The sequence below is a fragment of the Emydura macquarii genome, unplaced genomic scaffold (genome assembly GCF_026122565.2).
Source record: "Emydura macquarii macquarii isolate MOO-44397 ecotype Brisbane River unplaced genomic scaffold, CSIRO-AGI_Emac_v2 contig_1305, whole genome shotgun sequence".
Classification (NCBI taxonomy): Eukaryota; Metazoa; Chordata; order Testudines; family Chelidae; genus Emydura; species Emydura macquarii.
In genome coordinates, this window is record NW_027131442.1 from 1,231,208 (window position 1) to 1,241,635 (window position 10,428).

The 10,428-nt window shown below is 48.6% G+C and overlaps 1 pseudogene; it reads left to right on the top strand.

The window, feature by feature from the left end:
• Positions 1-3,452: 3,452 nt before the first annotated feature.
• On the top strand, positions 3,453-4,625 carry LOC137154855 (olfactory receptor 11L1-like; annotated as a pseudogene).
• The last annotated feature ends 5,803 nt before the right edge of the window (positions 4,626-10,428 follow it).

Below are 10,428 nucleotides of genomic sequence, written 5' to 3' on the forward strand. Positions count from 1 at the left end.
TCCCTCCTTGAAGCATTTAGCAAAACCAGGCACCAGCAAGCAACTTTCCTCCCTGCTGAAGAACAATGATCCCTCTCTTAGTGAACCGGGGGCTGCTTGGCAGGTATAGTAGAGCTATACTGTCTATATTTGCAGTGGTTGCTTCTCCATGTTGAGAGTGATGGGCTTGTAGTTAGGCATGGGCTTGAGAAATTGGGGATACTGTATATGTTCTCACCTCACTATGGGGCTTTGTTCACGAATTATGGCAGGGCAGCAGTGATTCTAGAGTTGAGGCTGAGTTTGTAAATCCATTGCAAATTTTCTTCGGACCTGCCCCCCCTCACGTTTGATCCATATAAGAGATTAATTTGCAAATTTCTCTCTGTAAGAGACAAGAGTGAAAGTTCGGTGCCTAACCTGCATCGGTGCTTTTGAAAATCCTGTTAGGCACCCAACAGCATCTTTAATAGCCTAAATACCATTGGAAAACTAGCCCTAAGTCCTGTTGAGATCATTTGGAGCTGTTGAGAGCTGAGGAGTTTTGAAAATCTGGGCTAGTGATTAAAATTCTCATGTGAAATTCTTAGCTGGTGTAAATCAGTGCAGCTCCATTCACTTCTCTCTCTTTCTCTATCTCATGGCCTTCACCCCAGACTTCTATCTTTGCCAGTCTCCTGCTGCAGTCTTAGCTTCTCCCTGTGTTGTTCTAATAGCTTTAAATTCTGCTTCTGTTGTGGATTTCCATGTTATCTGTGGTCTCCCTTGTTGCCTCTTGCCCTGGGGGTTCCAGTTCAATGCCTGCCTTATTATGTTATTCAGATCTTTCTTCCACATATGTCCTAGCCATCTCCATTTTCATTCCATCATTTCCTGTCCTATTGGTTTCTGTCTTGTCCCTCTCCAGAGTTCTCCGTTTGTGATCATTTCTGGCCATCTGATATTGGTGCTTTTGTCTAAGACAGCTTTTTATGAAAACTTGGAGTTTAGACAGTAAGATCTTAATAAGTCTCCAAGTTCCAGTACCATGTTAACACCATTCACTTCATTGGAGCTATTGTGATAGGAGGTAAATAGAAACACCTGCTCAACCGTCTCTAGATCATTCATTATTATGTGTCATGTCCCTTCACTTTAATCTCTTCTTTAAGCAGCCCTAAACTTGGTTCTTTTTGTACCATCATATTGGTTAGCTGGTGCTGGGTAACAAATTGAGAGGACTTCATGTTACCAAAACTAATCCAGTTCTTTATTAAGAGAACTATTTATAGAGATGCTGCAACTGCAGCTAGCATTCCAGCCATGGGCACACAGACTGACTCCCTGGTGTCTCCTCCAAACTCTTCCTTCTTGCAGCCTGGGCTTCTCCATCCCAGTTCCATGCAGGTGGCTACAAGGCACTGGGTGCCTTCAACTCTCATTGGCTGCTGGAGGTCTTGAGAATGCTCAGCACCTCACAGGATTGGGCTCAGTCCCTGTTGACCTATAGAGAAGTTCTAGTATCTCAAAATTCATAGATTCTAAAGCTAGACCTTATTTTCAATCTGAATTTGTCTAGCTTCAACTTCTAGCCATTGGACGTTGTTAGATCTTTGGCTACTAAATTGACGAGATCATTATCAAATGTTTGTTCCCCAGGTAGATACCTATAGACTGAAATCAAGTCACCCCTTAATAGATTGAACCCCATGTTTTTATCACTCAGCTGATGGCAGAGACAGCAGAAGGAGCTAGGAATGTAAGCAGCTCCTTTATCCATCATCCTCCATCCCAACGCACGACGGTGGCCTGGAGGCTCAGATGTATGAGTACTTTGTCTCTCTCCAGGGCTCAGGAAGACATTTCCCTGAAAGTTTCCCATTACTGGTGTTGCTTCTGCAGGAGAAAATGCGCCTTCGTAACTATTTGCTCCTCACAGAAACTAGAAAGGAAAAAAAATCGGTAGATCCCCTCCAGCCTGCTCCATCTCCAGGGGCCAATCAGGGTTTGTCTACATTGCAACTGGACACCTGGGGCAGGCCAGGCCCATTGAATCAGGCATGTGAGGCTTGGGCTAAGGGGCAGTTTCACTGCAGTGTAGACATTCAAACTCAGACTGCAGTCCAAGTTCTGGGACCCTCCCACCTCGCAGGGTCCTAGGGCCCGGGCTCCAGCCTGACCCCAGACGTCTACACTTCAGTGAAACAGCCCTGTAGCCCAAGCCCCATAAGCCAGAGTCAGCTGGCATGGGCCAGCGGTGGGTTGTCAATTGCAGTGTAGACCTACCTTTAGTTTGCTTCCTGCAGCACACTGCTCAGTTAGTTTTAAATGGTTCAAGAGATGTGATGCCCAGGGCTTCCTTGTTACACAGGCTGGCTGACCAGGATATCAGGAAATGCCCCGATTTTCTGCCTATCTTTTCCTTTTATCAGATTCAGCCCATTATCCATAGGTATGTATCATTCCTGAAGCATCCTAAACAATTCCTCACCATCCTGGATGTTTATACCATTCAATACATGTCTATTGGTTAGAGCCCCAATCAGGCTCCATTGGTGTCCATGGGCCAGAATCCCAGCTGTGTCAATCAGCCGTTGCTTTCTTGGAATCAATAGTTATGCCAATTTCCCCAGCTGAGGTCCTGGCCCAATCATTCTCCTCAGTTCATCCCTTAACTAAGCCCTCTCTTGCTACTTAACTCTGTTCAGATTTCCTCATCACTACAGCTGAGCTAATCATTCATTTTTCAGTTTGGCAGCTGAAATGAAAAAGCCAAAAAAAAAAAAAGATAAAAAAAATGTGTTTCAGGTCAACCTGGAATGATTTTTTCCCCAGATCTTTTGTTTTGTTTCATTTGCAGCTAGATTTGTGGTTTTTAAAAAATAAATAAATAAAGTAATTCAATATTTGAAACAAAATGCCATTTTGAAAGGAAAAGCCAGAATGTTTTGTTTTTAAAAATTGACAAAAAAAACTTTTCAACTTTTTTAAAAAAATCTTTTTTTTATTTCTGACCAAAACTTTTTGCTGAAATTCAACCTGCATTTGTGAATAGTTTTGGTCCACCTGAAACTGCATTTTTTTCATTGAATAAACTGTTCCTCTGAAAACATTTCACCCAGCTCTGCCCATAACTCGGTGTCTCTAGGGCCTTGATCATCTGTGTTGCTCTTTTCTGAGCCCAGTCCACTTTATCAGCATCTTCCTGGTATCAAGGTGCCCAAAACTGAACAGAAGACACCAGAGGTCTCTCTTCTTCCCCTGCAGGATACAAATAACACACTGGGAGTGTCTTGTATCCTGCAAGGGGGAGAATACAGCCCTTGGTTTGGTCACAGCAGAGATACATAGAGGGGCAACAGTCCCTCCCTAACCTCTGTGCCTGCTCTCTCTGAATGCGCTCTCTCTGCTTTCCTCTCACCCTCAGCCCCCATCCCATTCGTCCTCCTTCTCTCACACTTGCTGTTGCTGTGGAGGTAACACTTGTGGCCAACATGGGCATGGAAAACCGAACGTCCATCACCGAGTTCATCCTGCTGGGATTCCTTGGCCCGCAGGAGCTTCAGCTCCTCTCCTTCGCCATCTTCCTGGCCATCTACCTCTTCATGCTGCTTGGCAATGAGGTGATCATCACCCTCTCCCATGTGGAAGCTGGCCTGCACACCCCCATGTACTTCTTCCTCAGCAGCTTCTCCCTGCTGGAGATGAGCTACACCTCAGTCATGGCGCAACGGCTGCTGGGAGATTTCCAACGCAGCCACCGGGTCATCTCCTTCCGCGCCTGAATCACTCAGATAGGCGTGCGCAGCACATTTCATTAGGGTGTGCACTCAGGGATTTTTTTTTTTACAGGTGAACATTTGTTGAATTCTCAATCATAAAGGACATTATTTTTATTCATCAAACAAACTAAAGAAACTAAAACTTAATTAAACTTAATTTTTTTTAAATTAACAACTAAACTTTACTTTAAAAATACAAAGCCACTTTTTTTTGGAGACATTAGCGTGTGCCTGGGCGCACCCGGAACACCCCGTACGCATGCCTGTGTGTACTTCTTCTTTGGCTCCACTGAATTCTTCCTCCTGGCTACCATGGCCTATGACCGGTATCTGGCCATCTGCCACCCGCTGCACTATCCAGTGCTCATGAATGGCCGGGCCTGTGTTCATCTGGCCCTGGGCTCCTGGGTGAGTGGCTTCCATACCCCTTTTCTGCCCACAGCTTTCATCTCACAGCTGCCCTTCTCCAGCACCAACCAGATCAACCACTTTTTCTGTGGAACAGGGCCCCTGCTGAGGCTGTCAACTGGCGACACCCAGGTGGCTGGCATCATGGTCTTCCTGGTCTCGGCGGTCGTCATGCTCAGCTCCTTCCTCCTCACCCTCACCTCCTACACCCTGATCATTTCCGCCATTTGCCATATCCCATCAGCCACGGGGAGACACAAAGCATTCTCCACATGTGCCAGCCACCTTGCTGTGGTCACCATATTCTACGGCATGGTCATATTCATGTACATTCATCCAGGATCCGGCCGGGTCTCTGACATGGATAAGGTGGTGTCGGCCTTCTAAGCCATTATCACCCTGCTGCTGAACCCCCTCATCTATACCCTGAGGAACAGGGACTTCCAGAGAGTCCTGGGGAAGGCCCTGAGGAGGTGAAATGCCAGTTCTTCAGGCAAAGAGGGAAGGCTGCTCTTACCTGAACGTCATCACACCCCATCCAAGGGACCAGCCTTATAAAAGGCAGCCAGCTGCGAAGCAGCTGAGCAGCGAACAGAGGGGCGGCTAACAGAAGGAGAAGGAGAAGGAGGGAGTTTGCCTGGGAGCTGTCTCAGGTGAGTGCTAAGTGAGTGCAGCTGTGTGGGGAGTACCTGGGAGACCAGGTGTGTGACTGGTGCAAGTACAGCTGACTGTGGGTGGGTGCTTGTGACTGGTGCAGTTACAGGCACCATTTTGGCAGTTGGGGGTTTGTCTGTTTGAGTGATTGATTGGATCCAGGTGGGGCTAATTGCGGGGGCGGGGCTTTGAGGGGTAAGAGCAGGGGGGGGGCAACTGCCCCAGCCTTATAAAAGGCAGCCAGCTGCGAAGCAGCTGAGCAGCGAACAGAGGGGCGGCTAACAGAAGGAGAAGGAGAAGGAGGGAGTTTGCCTGGGAGTTCGCCTGCGGAGAGAGCCCACTGCAGGTGTTTGCCTTTCAGGCATTGCTGAGGAGGCTCTCAGAGCAGAGATATGGAGATGGAGCGATCTGTTGTTGTCACCTGCACTGGGTGTGCTATGTTTGTCTTCCTCCCCAGGATAGAGATGACTTCATCTGTACCAAGTGCAGGCTGGTTGCCTTATTGGAAGAGAAGGTTAAAGGACTAGAGACCCAAATGTCAACCCTGCGGTGCATTACAGAAAACAATGTCTTTCTCCATCAGGCACAGGCAGAGAGTAAGCAAGATTCAGAGAAGGCCGGGCAGGCGAAAATGAAGAACGGGGAAGGAAATTGGCAGCATGTGACCTCCCGAAGAAAGAGAACCCATGTGCCCACCATGCAGATAGAAGTAAGGAATCGTTTTCATCCTCTCTGCACAAGTACTACGGCAGAGAATGATTTGGAGGACCCTTCAGAGGGAATGTGTTTGATTAGAAGGCAAGAGATGCATTCTCCTAGGGATGGGGGTTCCACGACCACCATTCCCAAGAGGAAGAGAAGGGTGATGGTGGTCGGGGACTCCCTCCTAAGGGGGACGGAGTCATCCATCTGCCGTCCGGACCGGGAAACTAGAGAAGTGTGCTGCTTGCCTGGAGCTAGGATTAGGGATGTGACGGAGAGACTGCCAAAACTTATCAAGTCCTCAGACCGCTACCCCTTCCTGCTCCTCCATGTGGGCACCAATGACACTGCCAAGAATGATCTTGAGCGGATCACTGCGGACTATGTGGCTCTGGGAAAAGAGATTAAGGAGTTTGAAGCGCAAGTGGTGTTCTCGTCCATCCTCCCTGTTCAGGGAAAAGGCCCAGGTAGGGACAGTCGCATTGGGGAAGTAAATGCGTGGTTACGCAGGTGGTGTCGAAGGGAGGGCTTTGGATTCTTCGATCATGGAATGCTGTTCCAGGAAGAAGGATTACTAGGAAGGGACGGGATTCATCTAACGAAGACAGGGAAGAGTATCTTCGCAGATAGGCTGGCTAACCTAGTGAGGAGGGCTTTAAACTAGTTTCGACGGGGGACGGGGACCTAAGCCCGAAGGTTAGTGGGGAAGAGGGACACCACAAGGAAGCAGAAGGAGGACGGTGCAGCAGGGGAGGCCTCCCGATTCATACTGTGGAAGTAGACCACTCGGCTACTTATCTCAAGTGCCTGTACACAAATGCAAGAAGCCTGGGAAACAAGCAGGAAGAACTTGAAGTCCTGGCACAGTCAAGAAACTACGACATGATTGGAATAACTGAGACTTGGTGGAATAACTCTCACGATTGGAGCACTGTCATGGATGGGTATAAACTGTTCAGGAAGGACAGGCAGGGGCGAAAGGGGGAGGAGTTGCACTGTATGTAAGAGAGCACTATGACTGCTCTGAGCTCCAGTATGAAACTGGAGATAAGTCAGTTGAGTGTCTCTGGGTTAAGCTTAGAAGCAAGAACAATAAGCGTGATGTCGTGGTGGGTGTCTGTTACAGACCACCAGACCAGGAGGATGAGGTGGATGAGGCTTTCTTTGCTCAACTAGGGAAAGTTTCCAGTTCACAGGGCCTGATTCTCATGGGAGACTTCAATCACCCTGACATCTGCTGGGAGAGCAATACAGCAGAGCAAAAACAATCCAGGAAGTTTTTGGAGAGTGTTGCAGACAATTTCCTGGTGCAAGTGCTGGAGCAACCAACTAGGGGCCGTGCTTTTCTTGACCTGCTGCTCACAAACAGGGAAGATTTGGTAGGGGAAGTAGAAGTGGGTGGCAACCTAGGCAGCAGTGACCATGAGATGGTCGAGTTCAGGATCCTGACGAAAGGAAGGAAGGAGAGCAGCAGGATACGGACCATGGACTTCAGAAAAGCGGACTTTGACTCCCTCAGGGAACTGATGAGCAGGATTCCCTGGGAGGCTAATATGAGGGGGAAAGGAACCCAAGAGAGCTGGCTGTTTTTTAAAGAGACCTTATTGAGGGCACAAGAGCAAACCATCCCGATGTGCGGAAAGAATAGCAAATATGGTAGGCGTCCAGCTTGGCTTAACAAAGATGTCCTTGGCGAACTTAAACGCAAAAAAGAAGCTTACAAGAAGTGGAAGCTTGGTCAGATGACTAGGGAGGATTATATAAACACTGCTCGAACGTGCAGGAATGAAATCAGGAAGGCCAAAGCGCAATTGGAGTTGCAGCTAGCAAGGGACGTGAAGGGGAACAAGAAGGGTTTCTACAGGCATGTTGCCAACAAGAGGAAGATTCGGGAAAGAGTGGGCCCCTTAAAGAATGAGGGGGCGACCTAGTGACGGAGGATGTGGAGAAAGCTGAGGTACTCAATGCCTTTTTTGCCTCTGTCTTCACAGACAAGATCAGCTCCCAGACTGCTGTACTGGGTGGCACAGAATGGGAAGGAGGCAAACATCCCACAGTGCTGAAGGAACGGGTCCAAGACTATTTAGAAGGATTGGACATTCACAAGTCCATGGGGCCGGATGCAATGCACCCGAGGGTGCTGAGGGAGTTGGCTGAGGTGATTTCAGAGCCATTGGCTATTATCTTTGAAAGCTCGTGGCAACAGGGGGAGGTCCCTGAGGACTGGAAAAAAGCAAATATAGTGCCCATCTTCAAAAAAGGGAGGAAAGAGGATCCAGGGAACTACAGACCGGTCAGCCTCACCTCAATCCCTGGAAAAATCATGGAGCAGGTCCTTAAGGAATCCATTTTAAGGCACTTGGAGGAGAGGAAGGTGATCAGGAACAGTCAACACGGATTCACCAAGGGAAAGTCATGCCTGACCAACCTGATTGCTTTCTATGATGAGGTGACTGGCTCTGGGGATGTAGGGAAGGCGGTGGATGTGATATACCTTGACTTTAGCAAAGCTTTTGATACTGTCTCGCACAGTATTCTTATCAGCAAGTTAAAGAAGTATGGGTTGGATGAATGGACTATAAAATGGATAGAGAACTGGCTAGAGCATAGGGCTCAACGTGTAGTGATCAATGGCTCCATGTCTAGCTGGCAACCGGTCACAAGTGGAGTTCCCCAGGGGTCTGTCCTGGGGCCGGTTTTGTTCAACATCTTTATTAATGATCTGGAGGATGGGGTAGATTGCACCCTCAGCAAGTTTGCGGATGACACTAAGCTGGGGGGAGTGGTAGATACCCTGGAGGGTAGGGATAGGATACAGAGTGACCTAAACAAACTGGAGGATTGGGCCAAAAGAAATCTAATGAGGTTCAACAAGGACAAGTGCAGAGTCCTCCACTTAGGAAGGAAGAATCCCATGCACAGCTATAGACTGGGGACCGACGAGCTGGGCAGCAGCTCTGCAGAAAAGGACCTGGGGGTAACGGTGGATAAAAAGCTGGATATGAGTCAGCAGTGTGCCCTGGTTGTCAAGAAGGCTAATGGAATATTGGGCTGCATTAGGAGGGGCATTGCCAGCAGGTCATGGGAAGTGATTATTCCCCTCTATTCGGCATTGGTGAGGCCGCATTTAGAATACTGTGTCCAGTTTTGGGCCCCCCACTACAAAAAAGATGTGGACAATTTGGAGAGAGTGCAGCGGAGGGCAACCAAAATGATTAGGGGGCTGGAGCACAGGACTTATGAGGAGAGGCTGAGGGAACTGGGCTTATTTAGTCTGCAAAAGAGAAGAGTGAGGGGGGATTTGATAGCGGCTTTTAACTACCTGAAAGGGGGTTCCAGGGAGGATGGGGCTAGGCTGTTCTCGGTGGTGGCAGATGACAGAACAAGGAGCAACGGTCTCAAGTTGCAGGGGGAGGTCTAGGTTGGACATTAGGAAAACGTTTTTTACTAGGAGGGTGGTGAAGCATTGGAATGGGTTACCTAGGGAGGTGGTGGAATCTCCATCCTTACAGGTTTTTAAGCTGAGGCTCGACAAAGCCCTGGTTGGGATGATATAGCTGAGGTTAGTCCTGCTTTGAGCAGGGGGTGGACTAGATGACCTCCTGAGGTCCCTTCCAACTCTAATATTCTATGATTCTATGATTCTATCAGGAGTGGCCAAGCCAGCTGTATACCTGCAGAGAGGAATGATCTTCATGGAGCCAACTTGCCAGCCGGGACGCATTTCCAGATGTCTTTCATAGAGTTTCAGGCCAGAAGGGTTTCTTAGATCTTCTAGTCTGCCCCCAAAAGCTACAGCTAGAATTGGGACATGAATCCTGGCCCCTCAGAATAAAAGTCTGGTGCTCTGCTGACTCAGCTATCCAGGCAGGGATGGATGTCAAGCTATTCAACTAAAATACTCAAGGTGTGTAAAAAAAGCAGCTCTTTTTCTTTCTGAGAGCAGAACGTTCCTGTTATTATCTTCCCTGTGATCATAGCTAGGGCTCCTGACTGGTCTGCATTGTGCTGGGGCTGTACATGCACAGTCAGAGACAGACTGTGCTCCACAGACAGATTGTTGCACAAGGAGGGGTTTATACATCCATTTGTGATGGTGCAGACGGGCAAGTTTGCCAGCATTTAAAAACCTTTGTGGTTGGAGAAGGTGATATGGGAGCCAGGCTTTCTGAGTTCTAAGCTCGCTGCTGCCGTTGACTTAGGTGACTTTGAGCAAGCTGTCGAGTTGCTGTGCCTTGGTTTCCCCCAACTGTGAATGGGAACGAGGATAAAACTCACCTACCTCACATTGCCCCTGTATTTCTCTACACACCAACAGAGTTTCCTTCCCCCCCAATCCTAGTTCTATTTGCCCATAGACTCCCTCTTTCCCTGACCATGGTTCTTCCTCGAGTGATTGCTCATGTCATTCCACTATAGGTGTGTGCACGCCACTGTGCACAGTTCCCGGAACATTTTTCCCCTTAGCAAACCCCGTGGGGCTGGCTCTGGTGCCCCCTGGAGTCCCATGCGCATGCCGCGGTATATGAGGCACTGCCGGCCCTACGCCCCCTCAGTCCCTTCTTTCCGTCTGTGACGGTTGCTGGAACTAACCTTGCTCTCTGCCAGTGCCATTTCCCTTGTTTGAACTCTTTGTTATTCAAAGTACTTTAGTTAGTTTTAAGTAGTTGTTAAATGTAGTTAGATAGGAAGTCCCTGAGGGACTTAGGGTGGCCGGGCCATGACCCGGTCTCCTGAGTTTAAGCAGTGTGCCTCCTGCAGGAAGGCTTTCCCACTCAGCGACCCCCACGATCGGTGCCTTAAGTGCCTGGGGGAAGAGCACAGGAAAGATAAATGCAAGATCTGCAGGGCTTTTAAACCGCAGACTCAAAAGGACCGAGAGATTCGGTTAAAATCCCTGCTCATGGAGGCAGCGCTCCACCCG